We start from the raw sequence: 26561 nt of genomic DNA, 5'->3' as shown, positions 1-26561 counted from the left end.
ACTATGGTTCTTGTCACATCCTCCAACCTCCTCTTCTCTCCCAGCTTTTTCCTGCTTGGGGATTATGGGCCAGATACAGCAAACCACAGGGCATGAGTCACTTCTGCTGTGTCACCCATACTGAGTAGCTGTGTGCCCATTCTCATGTAGGTCTTTTCCTAGGGTTGTGGTGAGAAAAAGGGGGACTAACAGGTTTGGGACAATTTCATCCTTTCCTTTTGGAACCCACTCCCAATAACGAGACAGTTTTTTGCCTTTTAGAAAGGCCTGGGGTAAACAGTGTACAATTTTTCAAAAGCTCTCTAGTGGACTAGGGAGAGTGGAAACAGGATTCTTTCAGTTTTGATGTCAGCCCGTAAGAACTATCCATAACAAGAAGGAAGACAAAGAGGCAAATGAGGCTCTGGTTATGGTCCAGAGAGAAGGAATTTGGGAAAGAAGGTGAGTAGGAATAAATATAGAAACCTACATATTAATATTCACTAGGTGGTACATTTTGCTTCCATTGGACGTAAATTATTGGCATCCAAAGCTAATGAATTCTTTGCTCTATAAAATAAAATTTGTTCTGTGCAACATAGCACTTGATGTTTTCCTTATAAAGTGATTCTCAAGAGACATACAGAATAAAGGAAATCCCACTTTCAGAAAAGGTAGATTATCTCATGTGGGGCCACCTGTCCACTAATAACAATGATAAACTCTAGGCAAAATATATAATACACCTGTTTGAAGTCACTGAAGAGTGATCAAAATCAGGAAGAACCTAGAGTGGAGTTGATGCTTGAAAGAAGCAAATGGTAATGGGTGAGATTACCACTTTTATTTTTACAGTTTTTCCCAAGGGTCACCCCCAGTTAGTTCCACCTTATGGAAAAGCTAGAAATTGAATAGAAACTGACAATAATGCCGATTAGAGAAATCCGATAACAGAATTCAGGACTACCACAGCCAGAGGAAGATGAAGAAAGAGATCTCTAAATAGAAAGAACTACAGAGGGTGTGGTCCAGATCTTCATATAAAATTCATCCAAAGTCTATCAAACTCCTGAACTGCACATGTATGAAGTACAATCCAAATAGCTCAGCTAAGTTTAAAAGAGCTGATCAGAGGTAACAGTTACGACATATGTAAGGCAGGCAGAGTTTTAAATTAGCTGTCTGCCAAGTTAATTGTGGATAATATCAAACATTCTGTTCAGAGCAATATAACAGAATCCATAATCTCTACAACATAATTTTACAATGTCCATGACAAAATAAAAAATTAGGAAATATGCAAAGGAAAAATAAAATATGACCCATATCCACACAAAGACAAAAATCAATCAGTCAGTATTAACTCCAAGGTGACTCAGATGTTGAACTGGCAGACAAACAATTTTAAAGTAGCTATTATAACTATTCTCAAAGATGTAAAAGAAAGAATAACGTAGCAAGCCTTTAGAACAGAAGTCCTCAAGTTCAGGGATGTTGCCTTAAAGTCAGCAATAAAAGGCATGGCATAGCCTTTTATCTGAGACAGGAAAGTATTGTCTTCCTTGACTCCTGTTTCTGTGATCCATCCCAACTGAGCTGGGCTTTCTAGGCATCCATAGCAGGGGTATGTCTCACCTGGGCTCCAGTGACTCGAGCCAGTCCATCACTATACATATATTATATAAGTGTGTGTGTATGTGTATGTGTTTACGTGTGTGTGTGTGCATGTGTTTGAAGTTCTGGAGATGAGAATGCCTGTGCAGGCAGGTAAGGATATAAAGATATGAGTTGGGAAAGGTATTTGTTAATTAGGGCCCTAATCATGGGGACATTTGAGTCCTGCCAATAGGTTTGAAAGTTATCCTAATTGCGATATGAAATACTGATGAATTTTATGAAGATAATGTCAGATAAATACGAATTTTCAGAAAAAGCTGAAGCATTTTGGAGTGATGAATTAAAGTGTGGCTAATCTCTAGGTAGGTTATCAGTAGAGAGGCATTGGAATCATCTTGGCCAGACATTTTGTTCAACGGACATGAAAAGGTGGAGACAGATTTCAAGTGGATTATTAATTAAAATGAACTACAAACCAGATTTCTGTGGAGGGTACCAAAAGCAGAGGCATCTAGAAGTCACAGATGTCTAGATGTTAGGTTCTTAGGTTCAGGCAGAATAGAAGAAATTTATGGAGGGTGGCAGATGGGAGAAGCTGAGCTCAGTTGGGGACACTGAATTTGAGTAATCTGGGAGACATTTAAATGTAGGTGTGCAATAGGCAGTCAGGAATGTGATTCTGAAGCTCTGCCTAGGTCCCAGAGTTCTGTGTTAGAGGTAAAGGTACTGATTTTATTTGAAGAGAAGTTACTAATGACTCCATAAAAATAGATGTGATTACTCAAACAGAGCCTGTGGCCAGAGAAAAATCACTGAAGATGGGAGTGAGTTTAAAGGCACTTGAAAGGAATTTCAAGGGCATCTCAAGGAAAGGTAGAATAATGGAAACCCCAAATATCCTGAGAATAAGACAGGACATTCAGGAAAAATGAAGAATGTCCAGTCTGCATGGGTAATGTGAGGATAAAAGGTAGAAAGCCAGGAGTCTTCAGATTTAGAATTTGGACTGGAAAGTCTTTGGAAAGTGAGACTTTGATGTTGTTTCAAAGTCACAAAAATCCTTTGAGAGAATGTTATCCCCCCCCCAAAAAAAATAGTGGTAAAAGGAACGAGGCTTTAGTGAGCTTAAGAAGAAAATATGAGGAGTGTGGGTAGCTACCAGGAGAGTGGACTTCTGAGGCATCTGTTTGAACAAGTCTAGTGAATATTTTAACATGTCTACTGAAGATAGGGGACTTTTTGTGTCAAGATCCTAGGGTCACAGTGGATCACTTTTAGTGCATGTCTTTGGAGGAATATCACCCAGTGTGGTAGCCAATCTACAAGATGGCCCCGATGATCCTCACCTCCTGGTGTTCCTAGCCTACTGCAGTTCATCCACAATGAATAGGACTGACGGTCTCTATTCAGTAGCAACTGAAGATATGATGGAGTGTAGCTTCTGAGGATAGGTCATACAAGACGTTGTGTTTTTGGTTTTGCTCTCTCAAGTCAATTGATTTTGGGGAAACCAGCTGCCATGTCATGAAGATACTCAAGATGTCTGTGTGGTGAGGATTTGAGGCCCTGCTGCCCATAGCTAGGAGCAATTTGCCAGACATGGGGAGACCCATGTTGGAAGTGGATCCTTAGCCCCATCAAGCCTTCAGATAACTAAAGCCCCACCCAACATCCTGACTGCAGTCTCGTGATACACTTGATTCAGAACCACACAAAGTCTTGACACACAGAAATTGTCTGAAACAATAAATGATGACTCATGTTATTATGCATTAGTGTCACTTCTTACACAGCCATAAATAACTAATGCATCCATAACTATTATTTCCTTTTTCTTAATTTTATTTTCATGGAATCACTTGATTAAGGGTCATACTCAATAAATCATTTTAACATTCACAAAATAACCTTTGCTCCATGGACAGGAATCTCAGGGTACAAATTATAAAGTTAGAGAACAGTCAGATTCTTACTTTTCATTCTCATCACGGAGTCTCTTTTCTTTAAACGTCCATCTAAACAACAATCCTTATAGGTACTCAGTGATTTAGATGTCCTCTAGTGAGGTTTTCAGGCATGACCCAAGTGGTTCTTTCAGAGTCTGATTTTCAAATGATGAAAACCACAGGCATTGAAATGCTAAACAACCTGAGTAGAATATAAACTTGCATAAAATTGACCAAATTTACTTTGTCTTAATCTCCATGTTTACATGGACCAGTAAAATTGCAGTTTTGCTTATTTTTTTTGAAGATATTTAATTAACATTCATTCTAAAAATATAATTTATGATTTTGTGTCATTAAATTCACTGTAGTATTAACTGTAGTAGAGTTCCTATAATACAGTATTCTTCATGATAAAAGTAATGTTTTTGTTTCTACCAATGTGGAAACCAGGTACTTCGATGACAAGACTGATTGATGTGTGTGACCTGATCCTCTGGGCTTTCTCTGCCTCTGTAGGTGGATTCTTCTCCCTTGGCCAACCCCATAGCGCACACTTCCCGTTTCAATCTTCCACAGTCATCCAGCTGTTCTTAAATCTCCAAATGGCTTCTTTATTTTCCCTGTAACTATTTTCCAGACATCACCCTCATATCCCAGACTTAATCTCATTTCTATTCTCCAGACATTGCTTCATGAGGCTCTCTTGTTTTCACAGGCACTTCAGTACCAACTTCTTTTAACTGCAGACAACCACCCTGGTCTATAGCAATTAGTATTTTCATAGCTACTTGTAGCACTGGAGCTGTTTGGGATACAGAAAAATAAAATAAAATAAAAATTTAAAAAGGATGATGCACATAAGACAGAGAAGTGAATATTTATCACACATCTTCCTTAACTCATGGGCAATTTCCTTCTTGGATCTGTGAAGAGGAAAATATAGAATCAATAACAAATCAGTGACCAAATTCGTAATTTTAATTTAAACTATTTTATAACTTTAATTTCTGCATGTTGCAATGTTATAGAGTTTAATAGATACTTTGCTTTGTATTATATTTATGACAAATGACAAAATTTGCTCACGCAGAAAGTTGTTTTTTTTAATTGTATCAAAAATGTAAATGAAGTCAGCTGAGATGAAAGAGCGACCATGCTATTCTCTTATCCTATCTGGATACTGCCATAAAGGCACCAATGATCCTAGCTATGTGCACTCTTTTACAGCCTTGTGAAAATATTCTCCAGGACCATATGATTGTTGTTGATTTTTTTTCTGTGGATTCTGTACTTGAAATATTGAACCCCTGCCTTCCTCATCATCACAGACTTCAAGGGCTCAACCATCCTCATGACAGAGCCAAGACAATAACAATGATTTCTTCTGTGCTAGGTGCTACATGGTACCCTAGAACCTTTCAAATATATCATGTAAATAGCTGCACTAAACCAAGAAAGTGCCCATTTATCTGCAAAAATTTGTATTGGGTGGTAAACAAGATGAAGTCACATTCTCTCTTGGTGTTCCAGTCACAGCACAGTGGCCCTGAGTTCTTTCAAAACCTTGACTCATTCACTCCATGTAATATGTTACCAGAAGAACCCTGTTTCAAAGTTTGTTCTGCTTCAATTCATAGATGATTTGATTCAATCAATGAGAAGATGTCTTTTTGTGTCTTTGGAGATTTGCTGGCATGTTTCTCTAAACATTAAAAGTGTTTAGAGAGTGTTTCCTCTAGGGATGGTGTGGATTCGGAAAAGAGCGGAACAGGACTGCATTCACGGCTGTTCCAACCCCTGCTCTCAGCTTCTGGTTTGGGTCAGCATCTCATCCTGCTGTGGAGGCCTCCATCCGAGCCCCTTGGGTCCTCTCCAGGAAGGAAGTCTGCTGGAGGATATCAACTTCCCTCAGTCAGAGTCCTCCTAGGCCATCTAAGAACCCACCTCATAGGGCCATGACGAGTAATGAATATGTGCAGACCTGTACTCTAAGGCATCCATGTTAATGACGATGGACTCTTCCTTAAAAGGACTATAGAGGCAGTGCTGTTACATGATGCTCAGGACTTGGGGCTCTCCCGAGAAATGGGCAGTCATTAAACGGATTTTAGCTGGGGACTGCCAAGGAGCAGATTCCAACAGTGCAGAAGAGAGAAACAGCAGCATCAACAATAACCACAGCAGTAGATCGACATCACAGCTTTGCACTTGCAAGGCTCTTATAAGTAGTCACTTTTTCTGATTTATTTCATTCAGTCTTCCAAATGAGTAAGTTCTACTATGTCTTCTCCCATTTAACTGATAAAAGTGCTTCTCCAGCTGATACATTAGGAGACCTTGTGTTTGACCCAGACACACTGTTCCTTGAGCCAACTCTCAACTGTTGCTTTTTTCCTATTTTATGTTATTTTAGTGCATGGTGCACTATGTGCATGGTGACAACAGAATGTGATTCTGCAGCACACAGTAAACCTCTACGATTCAGCACACTTGACAGATTCTAGGGTTAAAAAAGGATGTCAGACACAGTGCTGCCCTCAGAACGTGCACAGGCTCCAAGTCCAGAGGCCCAGGCCCCAAATACTGAGAAGGCAATAAAGAATTGCTGGGGCACCTGCACATTTGAGACCCGGATTTCTCTTCTCCAGAGTTCTCGGCAGACGAGCCGGCAGGATAACGGACATCATTATCATATCAGCTCATCAAATAACTAAATTTTGTACCCCTTGCGTACCACCGCTAAAAACACTGGTTTTAAAAATAATGCTGGATTCGGGCCGGCTCCGTGGCTTAGCGGTTAAGTGTGCGCGCTCTGCTGCTGGCGGCCCGGGTTCGGATCCCGGGCGCGCCCCGAGGCACCACTTCTCCGTCCAACGCGAGGCCGAGTCCCACATACAGCAACTAGAAGGATGTGAACCTATGACATACAACTATCTACTGGGGCTTTGGGGGGAAAAAAAAATGAATAAATAAAATCTTTAAAAAAAAAAAAATAAAAAAAAAAATAATGCTGGATTCAAATAAACTCACCTGTTTCATTTATGTTTGTTTAAAATTCTGTATGGATAACTGATACAGCAAGCATAGGAATGTGTGTTTAGTAGATTATGTGTGTTTAGTAAACTGGTGTGAGTAAAATTCAGTAGATTTTCTTTCCTTTAGTATATGGTATCTCGGAAAAATAGTCAATAAGTTTCCTCAAAGTTCTTTATAAACTGAGGCCTCACTGTATTACACCTAAACCTTATTTAAGAAACCACTGCTTTTTGGGGCCGGCCAGGTGGCTCAGTGGTTAAGTGCGCGCGCTCCGTCTCAGTGGTCGGGGTTCGCAAGTTCAGATCCCGGACGTGTACTGACACATCGCTCATCAACATCCCATATAAAGTAGAGGAAGATGAGCACTGATGTTAGCCCAGAGCTAATCTTCCTCAGCAAAAAGAGGATTGGCAGCAGATCTTAGCTCAGGGCTAGTCTTCCTCACACACACAAAAAAGAAACCACTGCTTTTATCATTTCAGCACAATTTTCTGGGCGTGGGGTTGGAGCAGGTTAACAGAGCTCCTTGTTCTGTTATATTGGGATATGACCGCCTGCATATGTCAGTTTCCAAGGCTGACCCATCTCTTACCTGCTGCTGGTGATGCTCAGGCACACAGACTGCTTCTCAGCCATTTTGGGCATTCCACATAGCTGACTTTGTCCGTTTCAGTGACCACATGAATACCGTGCAAATAACGGAAATATGTACACATGGATACTTCTGGGAATGGCGGATTGTGATTGTCTACTGAGTAGTAATAAAATCATCCTTTTACAAAATTAACATGGTAACTGACCCTAAAGCATGTTATTTATACCAACAACATTACAATAATTCGGAAGAAAAGAAAACAGTTAAGTGTTTATATTTCAAATTTCCAAACCACTTGGCTTTTTAAGAACAAGAAAAACAACAGCAACAAAATATATTTATGGTTACATGTGTATGTATATATGCGTATACATGTATATAGGTATGTATATGTGCATGTGTGTGTCTCTGTAAAGCAACAATGAAAGTGTATCTTTAAGGTTTTGTACAAAATCACTATTTTTGAGAATATTTGACACACCATGTTGGAAGAGGCCGGTCATAATATGTCAGCTCTTGGTGTTGAGGGGGGAAGGCGAACAGAAGGGGCAAAGAATAACACAGTTATCAGGGGCAAAGTCCACACCAAGTGGGAGCTTTGTGACACCACAAAGAGGAGGACGTGCTGGACAAACCAACGGAAAACAAATGCAGAGGTGGGCTGCCTACCTTTGCAGTAGAGTAAAGGAGCTCACACTGGTACCTCATGCATTTTCATAACTGCCAACCCAGACACAAGGCCATCTGTTAATTACATCGAAGAATGATCACTTTGCCCCAGTCATGGAACCAGCTATTTCTCCAAGGAACTCTAGTTTCTTTTATTGGAGAATGGGATCAGAAACAAAGATATGAATGCAGGAGGGCTGTGGCTACTGGGGTAAGTTGTTGCTCTTTGTTATGTGTTTGTCCTTGAGTATGCTTCTTAAACTCTCTAAGCTCCATTTTTTTCAAAATGAGGGTTATACTACAATAAAAAACAGCTCTCTTAACCAGTCTTGACTTAACAAACTAGCCACGTTAATCCCTCTTCTCTAGTCATCCTTTAAACTATCTGACTGATGACTACACAAAGGAAAGATTCGATTAAGGCACACCACTTTTAAAAATCCCATAAAATGAAGTATTCAAGAAACTCACACTTAGAAAATGAAGTATAAAAACTGGAAGTGTTCCATATTCAAATTACTTCACCAAGTAGCTGCAAGTTTTCACTCGTCTGTGAAAACACATAGAATTCATAGGCTAAGTCGTATGTGTACATTTTTTAAGAAGGAGGACTTGGAAATTCACCTCCAACCGATCATATTCAAAGAAATGGTTTCTGCTCTTTTCAAAAGATTGGCAAATGAATGGACATTTATAGTTTTAATTAAAAACAAAATGTGGTTTCCCAGGTGTAGTGTTCAACGACTGGGGGGTAGGACCTCAGCATAACCATTCAGATGGGTTCTGTCCAGACTTGGTGTGAGAGCACTCTGGGGCGGGGAGGCAGGATCCTGGGGTGTTAAATAAACAACAGTGCTGTGCAGGCATTAATCCTTTAGGTGCTAGAATTGGGGTGGTTCCAGGGATCCAGGCAGGAGGGCAGTATAGAAGGGACTGAGTGAGTGTCAAGGGGCCTCAGCCGTGGCTAGTTACCAGCTGGCACAGATGTATTTTAGTATTTAATACTCTGAATGCTGTCCTGGTGTGCCTTGACTGGCTCCCCACCCGGCCTGTGAGTCTCATTGACAATTCCGTGCCTTAACCGACCCTTTGAGTAACCAATGAGTTAACTGGATGAGAGGGCTTTACTAGTCCCATTTCATGAAGCTCATGTGAGCACAGTACTTGGCAGGTAGTAAGGGCCTCCCGCATGTGGGCCAGTGAAACCCTCACTGTCATCGTCACCTCATCATCCTCATTGTCGTTTGCCTTGATTTCAGGACTTTCTTTGACTGAATTCTTTTCTTAGTGTGTCTGTAAATTGAAGGTGCACAGATGTTGGTGAGGCATTAGAAATATCATACTACTTGGGTAATTCTTAATCTCTGTAAGTCTAGTTTTCTCATCTATATAAAGGGAAGTATAATGTCGAATTTATATGGCAAGTATTAAAATTTTAGGATTAAATGCTATAAAATGTTTGTAAGGAGCACTCAATAACTAGCTATAGCCAGCTGAATCTTTATACAGATAAAGATGCAAATAGTGGGCGAGGTAGGCAAGTAAATGAAAGATTGAAATACGGCATGGTGAGCGTTTTAAACAGAAGGTTGCATATGGTGCTATGAAAGCCAACAAAAAACATTACATAATTAAGCACTTGCCATTTGCCAGGAATTGGTCTAAAGTTTTTACAGATGGTTCTCAGCACAGCACAGTAAAGCTGTCTCATTAGTGGGTAAAAATGGTGCACAAAGAAGGTGGTCTCTTGCCCAGAGTACAGCTGAAATTGGAACCCGGGCACTGGCTCCAGACCCATGTTTTGCCCTGCTGGTTTGTCCTGGAGATCTGAATGTGGAAACAGGGCTCTTCAAAGCACAAGTAACAACTGTCTTTGTGGAGAGAGGAGGTAGTTGGTCAAACGTTGGAGGAAGGACCCTCAGGGGGACAGTGGCCCCAGTAGAGGTTGGCACCCCACGTGGTCAGCATGAGTGGCTGCCTTTGAGGGCTTTTTTGGAGAGGGACATGCTTGGAGGAAACAAGCAGTGACTGACTATTAAACATTAATGAATCAATGAACAATTTATCAAACATCTTCCTTTGTGGTAAAGATAAACTCACCAGGTGCTGCCATCCTGGTTCTCCTGAAGACTTGGGGGAGTGGAGGGGAAAAGGCTACTGGCATATAACTGAATGCCTCCTTGTTTTATTCCGAAAAAAAGGAAAAGATCCCAGAAGATGAGCAATATGGATGTTCTATGAGGAGATGAAAATGGACATCTGTTAGATGACGCTAACAATGAGCATATTAGTTTGTTAGGGCTTCCACAGCAAAATACCACATACTGGGTGGCTTAAATTAAAAACAATAATAAAAACAAAAAAACAATATTATTCTCTCCCAGTTCTGGAGGCCAGAAGTCCAAGATCAAGGTGTTGGCAAGACTGGTTTCTTCTGAGGCTGTGAGGGAGAATCTGTTCCATGCCTCTCCCCTGGCTTCTGGGGGTTTGCTGGAGATCCTTGGCATTCCTTGGCTTGTAGATGCATCACCCCAATCTCTTCTTCCATCTTCACACAGCATTCTCCCTGTTCAAGTCTGTCTCTATATGTCCCCTTTTTAAAAGGACACCAGTTGTATTGGTTTAGGGCCACCTCATTTTAAATTGATTACCCCTGTAAAGACCCTATCTCCAAACAAGGTCACATTCTGAGGTACTGGGAATCAGGACTTCAACATATGAATTTGGGGGAAGACTATTTGACCCGTAACAGTGAGAGAAGTTAAGATCACATACTAACTATGAATTAGAACAATAAAATAGTTCTTATTTGTTATTAAAAAACATAACTGAAAGTTATCTATAAAAAAAAATCTTAGGTCAGTAGTGCAAACTTCAAATAATTTTATTCTTTTAAGTGTTATTTCTCTTGTACAGGCTGTTATAAAAATTGTCTAAATAACTTTTAAAATATTAATCAAAGAATAATAGCACTTAAATCTCTCTTTGTCACTCAGACTGTGCCTACAGTAATTTAGAGTTGTTTTGTAAGGTCTTTTAATTCATGGGGTAGTGAATGTATTTTTGACGTGACATTATCAATGTTCAGAAGAAATAAAGTCATATCTAAAATGTATTTCCCTTTAGTTGGAAGTTGAAGGAAAAAGGTTTATTCTTATGTCAAAGTAATTTTGCACAGCTCTTCACCATAAGATTCTGAGTAAAATCACGTTTATTTTGGATAACTTAAGATCATCATTTTTATTTAACACTTTCGTGATAGGAAAAGGTGTATTTTATAGGCCAGAAGAACAAAGGGATATTGTAAAAATAAAATTTTAAAAATGGATATATTTTTCCTCCAAAGAGAAACTATTCCAAATCCACCAGTGGGTGTCATTTAGAGCAACTGTTCACAAATTGTTCTGGGATGTGTGCTGGTCCCTGAAGTCCCTCTAGGTGACCCCCAGGCTAATCTCATGTAGTATTGATGCTTATAATATGAAAATGTCTATATTTTAGTTTCCAGAATGGATCGTTTATGAATAATGTATAATATTTAATAAAACCAGACATTGCCTCATTAATGTCTCATCAAAAGTAGAATGGATTGTTCCCTTAAATCTGGCATTTTTCGGTCGTGTACTCAGTAAGATTGGGTAGATAGATATACATTCTTTTACCCTACTAAACACATTTATAATCCAGTGAATCTGAGGATTAATTTCTGGAAAGTTTTAATCACTAACCAGATTAAACTGAAAAAAAAAAATCTCATGTATGTATTAATTCATTCACTTTGTAATGAGTATTTTTTTTTTTCGCTTGTTACATAAAATGCTTATGAGGACAACGAAATCTGGAGATGTGAAAGGACTTTTGCAAAAGGCAAACCATGAATTAGGATGAAGATCACAGAGCTGCTGCTTAATACATATTTGTTAAATCGCACTATTTTATGCTCATCACAATTTTTGTTTGGGGACAGTGATCATTCGATATGAGAAAATAATACCAGAAGAAAATCTCCATTGGACTGTAATACTGAGGTGTCAGTCTACACTCAAATCTCAAATTACCTAAAAATTGAATGATTCCTATTAGCCACCCTGTACATTATCTAATAAATTATTTCTATTCTCAACAATTATAAAAGCCATTGTGTACTCATAACATCTCTAAGTGGAGGTAGTAAATCATAGTTTTGTCTAATCTTGGCTTTGTTTGCCTGCAGAATTCACATTGATCTTAACATTTTGTCACTGACTTTTAAAAATCACAATCACTTGGTCTTTTCACAAGCTGGCATACATATCTTTTTAGACCTAAGTATGTCTTGCATTTCTCATATATGCATTATATGCTTAGTCATTTTCCACTTTCCTCCTCTTTATGCATTTGTTGTAGGATATGGTGGGATCCGAGTGGAAGGAAGCAGATTGGAGGGAGCTGACTGGGTGGGGAAATGGGCTCAGAGTGGGGAGATTGGATGGCAGCTGATTGGATGGGGAAGTGGGGTCAGAGTGGGGAGATTGGATGGGGGCTGGGCAGAGTTCGCATGAAGAGGGGTGGGTGGAGGGGCTTGTACTTGATATGTGGACTGGTGCAGGAGGAGGCTGATGAAACACATCTTATGAAACATTTCTCCTTGAGATGGGGACAACAAGTTGTCTGAGTCAAAGTAGATGACTCTCTGAATTATAGTAACTGAAGTTTGGGCTTTCTGAAAAGCAAGCTTCGAGAGGCTGCCGGGATTCCCTGATGATCTTTACAATTGCCAGTCATTTATAGTCTCACCTGAGACAATTTGTTGAATTCAATTGAATCATTCAAGTGAACATTATGCTCCTCTCTCCCCCCACTTTGGTGGGGATCCTAAATAAGACCTACGACTGCCTTTAATGATCTGTCCCATCTATCTCTGCAACTTCATCCCTATCCATTACCCAAATCACAACTCAAAATTCCCCTTGAGATTCCCCCATGTGTCCTGGCCCTCAGGTCCACCCCTGCCATGCAAATGCTCCCTTCTCTGTTCTCTACACTAAGGCCAGCGCACCTTCCTTTAACTCTAGATAAGGGCTCCTGCAGCATCTGCGGGGTCTCTCCATGACAGTCTAGGTGAGCCATCTCCTGGCACTTATCACACTTCCTCATAGTTGTCCTCAGGTTTGTCCCATTCGCTGGGGATTTCCTTGAGGTCAGGGGATTAATCATTATTTTATCTGAATTCCTACTAGGTATTTCTCTCTAGAAATGTGTACGGTATATGGTAGATGCTCTGGGAAAGATCTATGACTGACTGAAGCTAAAAGGAGCAGAAAGTAGGGCAGTTAAAGTAGATTAGACACAGGTGGTAAAGGTCTTCCTGCCCTGCTAGGGAGTTCATTCATTCAGCAAATACTTATTTTCTGGGCATGGTGCTGCAAAGGAAAAAAAAAAAGGCACAATTACTTAGCTTCAGGGAACATATCATGCTGTAAAGGACATTATGGACTTTATGCTCGATCACAGATTCTTGGTGATGTTGATATTTAAATTTACTTAGTTTTTAAAATAGGAACAATAGCATAATTCAGTCTTTTATCAAGGAAATCACTCTGATAATGAGGTGGATCAAGAAATGGGCTTGGGATTGAGGTGGATGACTGTGATGAAGAGAGTGAGAAAAGTTATAAATCAGTGTCAACGGTCTTGGCAAGCGATACCTAACAGATGGTAATAGGATGGAGAGGAAAATATACTGGCCAATGAAAGATGTTAACATTTTCATGAAAAATTCCTAAGTGAGCCCTTTATTACATATTATAGGGACCCCATTTTTCCAAATGGATCTTTGGTTTTATAACGAAAATCATGAAGGTCTCTAGTATACTTACCTGGAAGACATTGATTCTGTTAATTAAGGTGTGTCTATACCGGGGTAATTTTTGGCTTTCTTCTAATTTGCTGATTCTCTTATCTTTTACTCCAATTTCCCTCTGGCTCATTCCCTCCCCCTGCGTTTTTCCACCAAATTCTACTTGTGAATCAATTTGTCCCTAAGAATAGAGCAGCCCTTGCAAAAATGTTTTCAGTGCACGAAGCATGAAGCGTTCAAGCAAGTAAATCAAAGGTGATTCAATTAGTGATTTATTTTTTTCTAGGACAGAGATATTGAGTCTTCATTTATTGTGGGGAAAAAATAGAGAGCACCAAAATAAACATAAAAAGTTCAGTATCCTTTTTAAATAAAGAAAAGTGCAGATGCATTTAGAAAGTTATTTTTTCTAAGCCAGCAGTGAGGTGCTCAGAACCAGGTGTCTCCTGAGGAAGATATTTATCGCAGGTCTAATACTGAGGATTCTGAAATGTTTTCTCTATAGCCAAATCCACCGAGAAGAACATAGGTGAACATCAGCAAAGTGATGAAAACATCATTAATATTCTAGAAGGTATGAAAATAAGAGGGGCTAATTGATCCTGCTCTGTTGTCTACCCTCCTCCAAATCCCCATTAGTGAAGGAGATCTCTGGTTATAAATAGCGAGGAGATTTCTGCCTGCCTCCTCCAGCATGCAGACTTTTCCATCATTGGCCATTTATCGTTTAATCACAGTCCAGAGCTTCAGAGAGTTGAAGTGATGAAGTCTCTTCCTTTTTATTTCCATTGATTATAATGTCTCACCGAGATAATTCCAAGCACGTCCTCTACTGGTAGCCTACCTAGAAATCCACCACACTCCGATTCATCCCCCACAGTCAGCCTGTACAAAGGATATTTAGTTTTGGGTTGAACATGTCAATTTCATTCCTAATTTGGCCCTAGACATTGGCGGATTAAATTTTCGTGACTTCCACTCAAGTTGTGTTTTCTCCCCAAAGAGAGAGTGGAGCTGAGCTTCAGCCTGAGGAAGACACTCAAGTTAGTGAGAATTTCCTTACGAAGAGCAACCTGGAGGGAAACCTTACAGTAATGGCATACACTCACACCCTGGCTTATTTAACAGGGTCTTTAGAAATTTGCTTATCATTGAATCTTCATTAGCATAAGGATTACATACCTATAAATCACTTGTGAAGCACGCGTTACTTTTTTTCTGATATTCCTTTTTCTCTCCTTTTTTCCTTTCACTCCATCTATTCCTCCCTCCTCTTCTCCCAAACAGAAAAATCTCCATAATCTCCCTGGTATAACTTATAGTGTAATCTTCCTTTTCCCCAAAGGGTTGTTTTTTCTGACCCATCCAGCAGTGTTTCTTAACAAAGCCATCAATTGGTTCTTTTTAAGTTCTTGCCTCTGGAACTTAACCCTCAGGATAGAACTCTTCCTTTAAAGGATTTTCAATCTAGGGGAGGATTCATACACTATTTAATGGATGAAGCAAGACAGAATATATCTCATGACACTTTGCACTAAAATCTGTGTTGCAAGTGCCCAGTAAATCTGGGTAACTGAGTGATCAAGGGGACAGGCATGAAGGTAGGAGGATGTTAGAAAGGTGCTCTTGATTAGGGCAATGATGTGAGGGATGGGGAGCTGGTGAGATAGGAGGGAACGAGAGGAGGGTTTTGTCACTGCAGTGAGGTTGGAAGTGTTAAGGGATGCAGAGGGATAGTGGGGGTGGGATCACATTAGGAGGAAGCGTGAAATACACTGTTTTTTAATGTACATAGCTAGTTGAATTTGCTCACTAATGACTGCTGTATGTTTACACCTTAGATTAACAGATATTAGATGTGTGTTTGCTGCTTTGCTCGGCTTGCTCTTGGAGGAACAAGTGCAGGCATATGGGTTCCTCATTCTAGAGCTCACGCTCTGACCCAGAGGGCACGGGGGCTCAGGCCAGCATCCAGGGAGGGGAGACTGAACACCTTTCCTCACATATCCAAAAGAGGGAACACATCTGTTCACCGGCGGCCAAAGACACTGGTCTAATCAGCAAAAACAGCATTTTATCAAATCCATAGGAATAAAAAGAAAGAAAAGAAAAAATTTAATTGCTTATTTAGCATAATTATGGCTAAAATGACCTCAATTGCATATTCCCCATATGTATTCACAATTTTAATTAATCATAATAGTTTTTAGTCCTTAAAGACAACAATCTTTCTTCTTTGATTCATGATTAACACTTGAAAAGTGCAGTGAAGCTGTGTTTACCTTAGTGCTGGGCAGTCTACAAGGAATTGAGCATAGGAATGTGTGAGAGGAGCTAAATTGTATTTGCCTTTTAAACAGACCCACAGTTAGGAGTCCATAATGAAAATGCCTAAGACTAGCTGATAATGTGGTGGTCACCACTATGTCCCCCATCCTGTAGGTTGGGGGTATTAACCTGTCCCTCAACCAACCCCCCAGTTTCCCTTATATCAGTAGGAGGTTATTGAAAATGCAGCTGTCATATCAAAATGTTTCTTGCCCTACTCTTTCAACATAGTTGACTGCCTGACACCAGACAGTGTGGTTGACCTAATTCTACAATGTCGGGGGATCAACTTGTTGAGTTAAGCTGATCCACATAATGAAAGTATCACTGAAATTAGTAAACAGAAGGAAGACATCCACTTGTGTCTTCTTCCTTTGTCCAAACCATATTCTCAGAGGAATACAGCTGACTCCATCCAACCAAGTACACAAAGAAAGGTGTAAATACTGGGTCATAAGGTAACAAATTTATGGTTTGATATTTAAGGCATAACACATATTTAAGGCCATAAGGCTCAATTTCCTCTCTTTACTTCTCTGAAGGGAAAAATGCAGTATGAAAATTCAGAAGGACGTAACTCTAAAATTCATTGGCGTGAACAAATATTTGACATTCCCGAGAAAGGGAGTGAAGCCTAGAGATTATGCTGTTAAGCTACAGCTGGATTGCTATTTGTCTGCAATTTTAAATCCTGGCTGTTAAAATTAATTATATTCAAGGAGACTTTATCAGAATAAAAGTCACAGACGTGATATTTTTAGTCTCTGGAATTAAAGTGGCACCCGTGAGCCAATAGATCACACTGAAAACAGCCAGACTTGCCGTTTCGAGTCCTTTAAACAGACTTATTCTGATTGTAACAAAAACACCCATAAATCTATGCACATATATATCGATCTTGGCTTCCTCTTAAAAATGACTCTGTCCTAGTAAGTTGGCATATTTCATAAACAAACCAACAAATTATTGATCTATCATATACTCTAAAAGTCCTGTGAAGAATCTAGGTTGCTTTTAAGTTCATACTGCACCTAAGGGAATGAGAAACTCTGAAATGAAAAATAGATATTTAAAAAGAAGCACAGAAGATATATAGCTGTCTCCTTCTCCTCCTCTCTAAGCTCCTATTGTGATTCAATCTGTGTATACCACATCCCACATTGTATCTACTGATATGGCATTTGGTCCATTAATGCCATTCCTTCCAAGAGGCTTCAGTAATTAAATTACTACATTTAATAATTGCTTCGTGAAAAAGCCTGTCTAGATATTCCTTTGCTTAAACAAAGGCTGTGTGAATTAATATATTTGTAGGATATGTTCTATTAAAGTTTTATTGTGGAATTAGATTTAAAAAATTGTTTCTATTAACTTAGTCTAAAAAGGATATTATTGTGAAATCTTTTATTAATGAAATTACAACGACAATTTTAAGTATACCATTACATTGATCGTTGCACTGAATCAAAGCAGAAATCATGTATTGCCATTACATCAGATCTGTTTCCACGTGAGTGAGGCGGGCTCTGTCACAGATTCAGGACACTGAGACGACATCAATTACATTGATTATAAAGATTGCAGTTTATATGTGAAGAGTCATTTGGTTCCAGCTAAAATCTGGTGTAGGGTCTCGGCCAGTATTAGAAACGTATATTTATGCAAATATGTATATTTTTAAGACCAAATAATGACTTCCATCTTTCAGAAGAGAAACGTTGGCAAGATGACTAAGTCAATCTTATCACTTGTCAGAACGTGATAAGTGAGAGGAAGAAAAAGAATAAAGAGAGCCGAGTCAGGGTGCCCAGGAGGGCCTGGGGAGGAGGGGCCAGGTTGCAACGTAAGTTAGTGTCATTAGGGCAGGTGCGTTTGCGAGGGAGAGATTTGAGCCAGTCTTCAAGGAGGTGAAAGAGTCCGCCATGCAGATAACGGGGGTAGAGTGTCCCAGGAAAAGATGACATGGCAAAGACCTGGGGTGGGGTCATGTGAGGTGAGGTCAAGGTCAGCTAGGGGCCAGTGTGGGGCACTGACTGCAAGAAGGAGAAAGCGTAAGGAGAGGAGTCAGGATGGTAGGCTGCACTGAAGGTGTTTTTGTAGCACACTGGGGTCCATTTTAAGGATTTTCATGTCCACTGAGTGAAATGGAGAGCTTGGCTGCTGATGGGTCAAGCCTGGAGGCAGGCAGGCCAGTTGGAGAGCTATTGGAGACACTCAGATGCACGTGGTCATGGCTCACACCTGGGAGAGAGCTCTGGGATGGTGAAAGGGGTCAGATTCTGCTGATAACAGGTTGTTGAGCCAACAAGACTCCCTCACCCATTAGTTATGGGATCCAAGGAAAAGAGAAGAGTGGAGGGTGCCCTCAGGCTTCCTGGTCTGAGCAGCCTCAAAATCAGAATTGCCATCTACAGAAAGAGGGACCATAAAATAGGTCTGAGCAGGGGGTATGGGGGCAGGGGGTATGGGGGCAGGGGGTATGGGGGCGCACTTGGGAGTGCAGATTTGGACGTGCTCTTATGAAATGTCTGTAAGACATCCAAACAAACAGGAGTGAGGAGTGGGCAGTGGGGTGTCTAGACTTCAGGAGAGAGATTTTAGCAGACGGAAGGGGGCTTCCTTGGTGTAGAGGTACATTTAAAGCCAAAAGAACGAGCAAGATCACCGAGGAAGTACATGTAGAAGAGAAGTGTGTGGATATTACAAAATATCTTTGAACTCTAAATTCAACCACATTTACACAGAATCAGTCACATTTGTATTTAATAAGGAATCTTACCAAGCAATATGGTTTATCTGGGATGCTGATTGCTACTCTTCACAAACATAAACATTAATTAACACAATATCCAGTCTTTATTATCCACCCTTCTCCACCATAAACATTAAGAGTCTCCTAGTAGCTCAAAGATGAGTTAGGTTATTTTAGGCCCACATATTTGCGATGACGAGCCAAGAAAATCTCAGGACAGTCCAAGCAGGTACACTGTTTCCAAGAATTAACTTCATTATAAAAATGGAGTATTTATTAGCATCATTGACTATCCTAGTTGTTTTATGTGCAGACTTACACATGTTTTATGTGCAGACTTCCAGAAACTGTTCTTAAAAAGAACAGTTTCTGGAATCAAAAGTTTTGACTTTAATGTCTGGTTTTGTCATTTACATAGCATTTCATCCACAAACACTGAAGCATATCTTTAATTTTCAACTTCTGTGGCTATGAAATAAAATAATATTTACAGCAGCTAAGTTATAGTTGAAATCACATTTTTCTAGTTTTCAATATTCCATTATTCGTTTGTCTTTGATACACTGCTAATTCAGAAAAGTGTTTTTTTATATTAACAAAATATGGATGTTTTAGTTCTTTTTTCAGTATTAATTTGTAGTTGTTTCATAGAGTCAGGGTCAGAGAATATGGTAGGAAGAATATAGACGTCTTGATAATTGCAAAAGATAGTGTGTTTAATTTTTGTAAATTCTCTATGTGTGCTTTAAAAATAAGTTTATTCTCTAAATATTGCATACAGGACACTCTATATTCCATTATGACATGAATGTTAAGTGTGTTATTCAGAATTTCTACATATACTATTGTTTTAGTCTATTTGGCTTATCACTTTCTAAGAAAGTTATGTTAAAATTACACTATGATTGTGAATTTATCTATTTTTTTCTTGTAATTTTTTTAAAGTTCTGCCTCTTATAATTTTTGTTATGTGTGTACAGATCAAGGAATGCTATATCTTTTAAGTGAAATGAATCTTGTATCATGATGTAATATTCTTCATCTACCATGATGTCTGTGTTGCTTAAAGTCTATTTTGTCATCTCTTAACATAGATTTCACCAACTTCCTTTTGATTAGTACTTGCCTGATGTAAGATCAGGGCTTGGGGAGGGATTTTGGCTTTGTTTAATTTATCTATTTTTAATTTTTTGATCTAATTGGGAAGTCCTCATGTTTTAACAGGAAATTCAGTCCATTAAATTTATTGCTATTCGTAATTGTCTTAGGTTGGGTCCTTGGGAGCAGACCCTGGAAGGGAAGGAGGTACAGCAAGTGTTGGAAGGAAGGTAGGTTTAGCTCAATCCTTTCGAGGACATCTGGAGAGAGGGGAGGCACAGCTCAGCTCAGCTCCTCATCAGGAGGACAGAGTTGGCTCTTTTCGTATTAACGCACCTATTCTTCATAGGTCAAGGGCTGCCTTTAGTGAGGAGTGGACAGCTGGCATAAATGGAGAGATAAGGTTGCAGACTGCAGGGGTGAAAATAATAAAGGGATCTGTGAGGATGTGGGCAGAACACCCACATTTTCAGTTACACAGATACAGCTTTCTACCATCTTATCTATACTCTATTGTTTTTTGCTTCTTTTTTTCTGCTTTTCTGTATCTGTTGAATCTATCTGTCATCTATTTATTTATTTTCTCCAAACACAAGTTTGAAACTATAAATTATTTATATTTTAAGTAATCTTAAATTTTTAACATACGTGTGACTATGTCTAAAGTCAATCAACATAACGTATGAATATAGTAAACCTCTTCCTAACTGATCATTGATAAAAGGTACATAGAAAGATGTAACTCTGAACACATTCCTTGTTTTTCATGCCATTGTCGTGTAGTATTTTATTTTCACCTTTAAAAAAATTTTTGAGAAATAACTTAATATTATCATTGTGTTTTTCCCCCAAATAATATTCACTTGGATTTACAAAAAAAAAAAAAATCTTAGTTTCTTTATCTTTTTTTTCATATTCTTCCTCTTCTATTTTGGTTTGAATTACTCAAAATTCATCCTTTAGTAATTCCTTCTGAAGTACTGTATGACTTAGATATGTTCTTTATTTAAACATGTCTTTATTTTGCCCTAACTCACTGAGTACACAAGTCTATATTGAGAGATGTTTTACATCAACTCTTTCAAGATATCATTGGAGGGCCTTCTGACCTCAACAATTACTGTTGTGTCAAATGTGTTTTCAGTGTAGTGTAGTTTAAATATGTTAATTTATATTTTATAAATTTAATATATTTGGCTTTTTTTTCAAGTGCCTCAATTCAAGTGCTCCACAATCTCTTGGAATATTTTACTAACTCTACTAACTCTTAAAAAATCAAAAGAAATAAACTCACTGTGCATGGATGCGCTTTGCTGTGTAGTGAGGAGAGACTCACTATGAAGAGAATAGTCACGTGTGTCCCCGTTTCCACCGAGTTCATGAGAGTTCAGGTATCCATAGGGTGAGTGTTCTGTAGTCTGTCAAAAGAGAACATTTTACCCTCCTCTTAACCCCCAAGAGAGCCTTATCTGAGGTCGCCCACAGCAGTAAATTACTGTGAGCCCAGAGAGTGGCCTCCATGATGCAGATTAGAGAACTTTTAAAAACCCCCTCAATTGATCGTTGAAAATCAATAAGAACAAACTGTATTTGTACAATCTGTGGGAAAAGATAAACAGTCTTCAAGTTGCTCATTTGGGATAACTAAACAGAAAAATAAAACAACAAAAATAAATATACTAAAAAAAATCACAGAAACAAACACACATAATAAGCTTGGGCGTGATAGTGAAATGGCTTGTACAAGAAATAAAGTCATTTTCCCCCCCGTTTAAACATAATTAAAATACATATTTCAAAATATCTTAAGAATATGTCTGACCATTCCTAGATTTGGCTATACGAATAAACAATGAAAGTAGTTAAGGGGTCAGTCTCCACACATTAATCTTGTGAAAATAGGTGTGGAAACCCAATTATCTACTATGATCTCATAGACACTTTCTTCTCGCCTTTATATAAATTGAGCTCAACTATCTAACCTTGGGGAACTGCCAGCTGTCTTTCTGATAGGACTCTATTAATAGTTACTCTTTTGAGATCTTTGTTTAAAGGCTTAAATTGAAGTTCTTGACAGATGTTTCAGCTATTAGAACGGTTCCAGTTTGCTCCAAATGAGATTTATTAACGTTATCAACTTATTTGCTCCTATTACCACTAGTCACATAATCACAAGGGTGTGGTCTTTGTTTTTACTCAGTTTCATTGAAAAAAAAAACCCAACTTCTCCTCCTTTCAAGCCTCCTAACTTGTTAAATAATAATCTATTTTAACTTTCTGGAATTTTTCTCCATGGCAACTACAGATACGAGTTTCCTATGTATTTATTTTACATAAGAAATGTGGATTTCAGGCACAGATATTCTATTATCTACCATATTCCTATTTTTTTGTTACATTTGGAGAAGTATGTTAGCAATTTGGCAAACATTTGAGTGTTATTCAGTTTTTGAATTTTTGAATAAAAGCTCACAGTCTTGATGCTACATATCTTACTGTGGGTGCTAAAACCTTACGTTGTAGATCTTCACATCACTTTGTGAGTACATGGCCCACCCAGTCTCCAATCTGCCCTGGAGGGACTTGATCATAATTTCCAGCTCCCTCTACTTAAAAACCTCTCTATCAGCTACTAATGAGAAAGGGAATTAACATTCATTGAGTGTCAGGTATAGAGGATTTAGAGATCTAGAAAGCAGAATCATTTCAATTATCTGGAACTCTAGTTTTGACTGTAAGAGGAAATTCATCACAAATAAACATAGAAAGTGACCAGTTAAGGGATTGGTACATTTGCAAAATGGAAAATTGCCTTTGGGAGTAGAAGCACGGAACAATAGAATTCGCTTCTTTTCCTTTTATTATTTTGAATGAAACAGTCAAGACCCTCCGCAGAATTCTTCTGTTTCCTGCTGCCACAAAAACCTGAAAATCATGAACATCTGACATCATGTGGCAACCACATATGTGATTCATTGAAGGTCATAATTTTTGGAACATTTAGATGCAGATAATGGCTACAAAACCCTAGCAAAAATTTCCCTTTCGGTTTCCCACTTGGAAAGGTCAATATCTGGACTCACATGCACCCTTTAACAGAAGCACTTACCTGTGGTGGTCGAAGTACAGAGAAAATGAAGTCGTCTGGGACACTGGGGACTTCTGACAATGACTTCCAAGGCCAGTAGTGTTTGGAATTGTCAATATTTTTACCGATCTCACTCTTGTTATTCTTTTCCTAGACCATACTAGGGTTGAATTCACCAGAAAACACTCTTTCTCTGATATGTCAAAAATTTCACCCAGCCCTGTGGATCAGCTGTGAATGCTCATTTCAGTCACTATAATTTATGTTTCCTGATCTCACTCCACCCATTTTCCCCTGTAAGACATTGCCAGGTCTTGCTATATTAACTTAGGTTTCAGAGCCAAAAAAAAAAGGTTTAATCTTGCAATTTGTGTGCCTCATTCTCCAAGGAGAAAGTTCCTCACAAGTAGGAAAGAATGAGTCTTTCAGATCTCCCTCTACTTCTAGACAAGGGCAGATTAATTGAATATAATGTTGACTTAGAGGTAGAAGCATTAAGCCTGAAACAATCTCTGAGATCCCTCAAGAGTGACCTAAATGTGTAGTTTTTGTTTTCCCTGCTGAGTGCAGCCTTAAAAACAACTCATTTTTTAATGATGAATGCCGTCCAGTTTCTTCTTCTTTCTAGCCTTCTAACTCAGCTGTGCTTTCAGCCAGGTACCAAATAAACACATATTCTCTCTCTTCTGCTCTTTAATACCTTTTTATCGCCTACATTTTCACTTGTTTTCAACATAAATGCATTATGTACTGCTTCTTTGGGTATCTCAGAAGTAGTACTGATCTCTGATGGTGCAAAGAAGAAAGATTGCTGGTACCTTCAGTCCTTAGCATGGATCTGAAACTGAAAAGAACCAGGAAATGTGAAAATGCCTGAGTGGGAAGAAGACAATCACAGTGGTGTGTCGTCTGCTACTCGTCTGCCCATTTTCAGCACGTGACTGGATGATGATAGCCCATCCATTGTCTGTTACAAATGCAGAGGGACAGCCAAGCTCATGACGAGAATGTCAGACAGAGGTTCTTAAATACCTGGTCTAAAACAATGCCCGAAACAGCAGTAACTTAGTGAGTGCATCTGAGTCATCAAACAGTGGTTCCAAGCTTCACTGTGCATGGGATGGTACATAGAAATTACAATAACATTTGTCACTGAATCTTTCTTCACTGTGTCTAACATATGCAATGTTTGGCATCAGGATTATCACTAAATTGAATATTCGTTTCATCTGGATGAAGTACATTTCCTTAACAATATCTAAAGAGAACCTTTATGCTTAGCTCTTTGTAGAAATATGAAAACAAAGATCTGGCCAAGAACTGAGCTCATATTTTGCAATAAGCTATGATCAACTTATTATATATACATATGTATGGAAACTACAAGAAAATGCAGGATGTTTCTATTCTCAACTCACTTGAGTAGTAGTATTTTGAGTCCTTAAGTGAGAAAAATAAAATTATATAAATTAGCTCTCACTTTTTCAGGAGAAAATATGATACAATCTTCCTGAATAAAACAAAGGAGTTAAATATAAATTGTGCAAAGAAAAGAATAAACAAAATTTACTTCTGCATAAAGTTAAATCTAAATAAATAAGAATAATGCTCATGTTTGGATGAGATAAGAATCTGAAATTGTAAAGATGTTTTAAAAAGAACTATTGGCATTCTCTTTGTCCCCTACACAATTTCAAATTTTCTTTTTGATGGCAACAAATAGATACATTCTTAAAGTCTTATTTTAGCAAATTATGAACATTATAAGATTTTGGCCAGAAAACAGGAGGCTAACTCAAGAAATGTTTGAATTTTCCAAGACTCTGGAGTTGAAGTTATGCCATATTATTTTCTTTGTCCTCAACTCAATGATTTTACCTTCGGTGGTGTTTGTGCCTTTAATACAGATTCACATTTCAATTGAACAAAGTCTTCTACAAGGAAACAAATTTAGAAAATAGTTCTTCAAAGTTTCAAAGAGGCTAAAGATTTCCACCACCAGAAAAATGACCAGACCTTTTCATTTTTAAGCAGAGCCTTTAGTAAGATTTCTCTGAGCCCTGAAGAGCTCACATAGTTATCTGCCTCCAAACTTCTTCCAAATTTTCACCTAGTCCAAAAGTTTGAACCTAATAAGACTGCAGGGCCTCTGAATCAAAGTGTTTGTCTTACTCATACATTCAGAAATACTTCAAGTTTACCAGTTCATGAATGGGATCTTGCCTGTTCAATAGTTCATAAAATCAGTTTTCTTTCTTGTTCTTCTTATTGCTTAGAATTTCAACCAAACACTTGAAGACATCCTCTGGGGTGTTTCATTTTCTCAGTATAATGTCTTCAAAATGTGGTGATTTAAAGTCCTAGCTTTGATGAAGTTAACTATTCATATAACATTAAAAGCACTGCTTTGCGGATTTGGGGCAGAGTCCTTGTAAACAACACATGTGAATGAAGAAGACAGAATTTCTCTGAGATACGAGGCATCTTTCCTTGTCAAAGCAACACAACTAGGTGTTATGGCACACCTTTGGTTCTCCATCTGGGCTTTGAGTAGCTTGCTTTTTCATTAACTTGATATTTTGGCTGGCAATATAACTTGTCTTAGTTTATAAGATAGTAATAGATTTTAACTTTTCAAAATATAAAAATTTGTCTTTGATGCCATTTGAGTTTCTTTAACAAATGAAAAGCAGGAGTTGGTCCACTAAACATACTAGTATTTTCTCTCAGTCATAACCTGGAGGGAAATGACATCACTGTCATTTGTTCTGTGACTTGATACAAGGAAGTAGCACAGATGTCAGTGATACCAGAGCTCATTTCATCAATTGACAGAGGAACTGTTTTCTTCCTCCTCTCATTTATTTATTTAAGAACTATTTGGAGAGTATCTAATAGATTCTAGATACTGGGAAGGTAATTATGAAAAAGAAAATGCACATTTTGATTAGCCTCATGGAGCATATATTCTGTTGAGGGAAGAAAGAATGGAAAACCAAATGTAATATGATGTCAGGTGGTGAAAGTGCAATGGAGAATGTAGTTGAATGAAAAGATAGAAAGTGACAGGAGCAGAGTACAGTTCACCATTTTTGATACCTACATTTCCCTTCTTTGCTCTCAAACACAAAACCACTTAACTTTTCCAAAACATAAGTCTACACAAACAATTGTTTAATTATGTCTGGTTTATGCTGTTCAGCTGTGGGACAAGCAGCTTTTTAGGACATTTCATAAAATGATTTGAGAATAGAGAAAATTGAGGTTTTTGTAACTTGTTAATCATTTCAACCTGACTTTGTTCCTCACAAAATGATATAAACCATCGAATAGCTGTGTAGGATGCACAGATATGAGGAATTTTCTTAGCTAACTTGGCTTCATGCTTCTGTTGGCAAGAACATTGCCACAACAGAGGCACCGATTCTTCTGTACCCCATCAGAAAGGAGAAAGAAAATAATGTGAAGAGATACATAAACATAATTATATTTTCCTTGACTCCTTGTACCCGGTCTACCCTCAAGTAATAGGCATAATTATGGTGATAATAAACATGTCAATACATGGACATGATGATCATGACTTATTCCATGGTTGATGAGGCTGGAAT

This window comes from Ceratotherium simum, chromosome 18 (assembly GCF_057802395.1).
Source record: "Ceratotherium simum simum isolate JZ-2026a chromosome 18, ASM5780239v1, whole genome shotgun sequence".
NCBI classification, from domain to species: Eukaryota; Metazoa; Chordata; class Mammalia; order Perissodactyla; family Rhinocerotidae; genus Ceratotherium; species Ceratotherium simum.
This window is presented reverse-complemented; position numbering follows the sequence as displayed.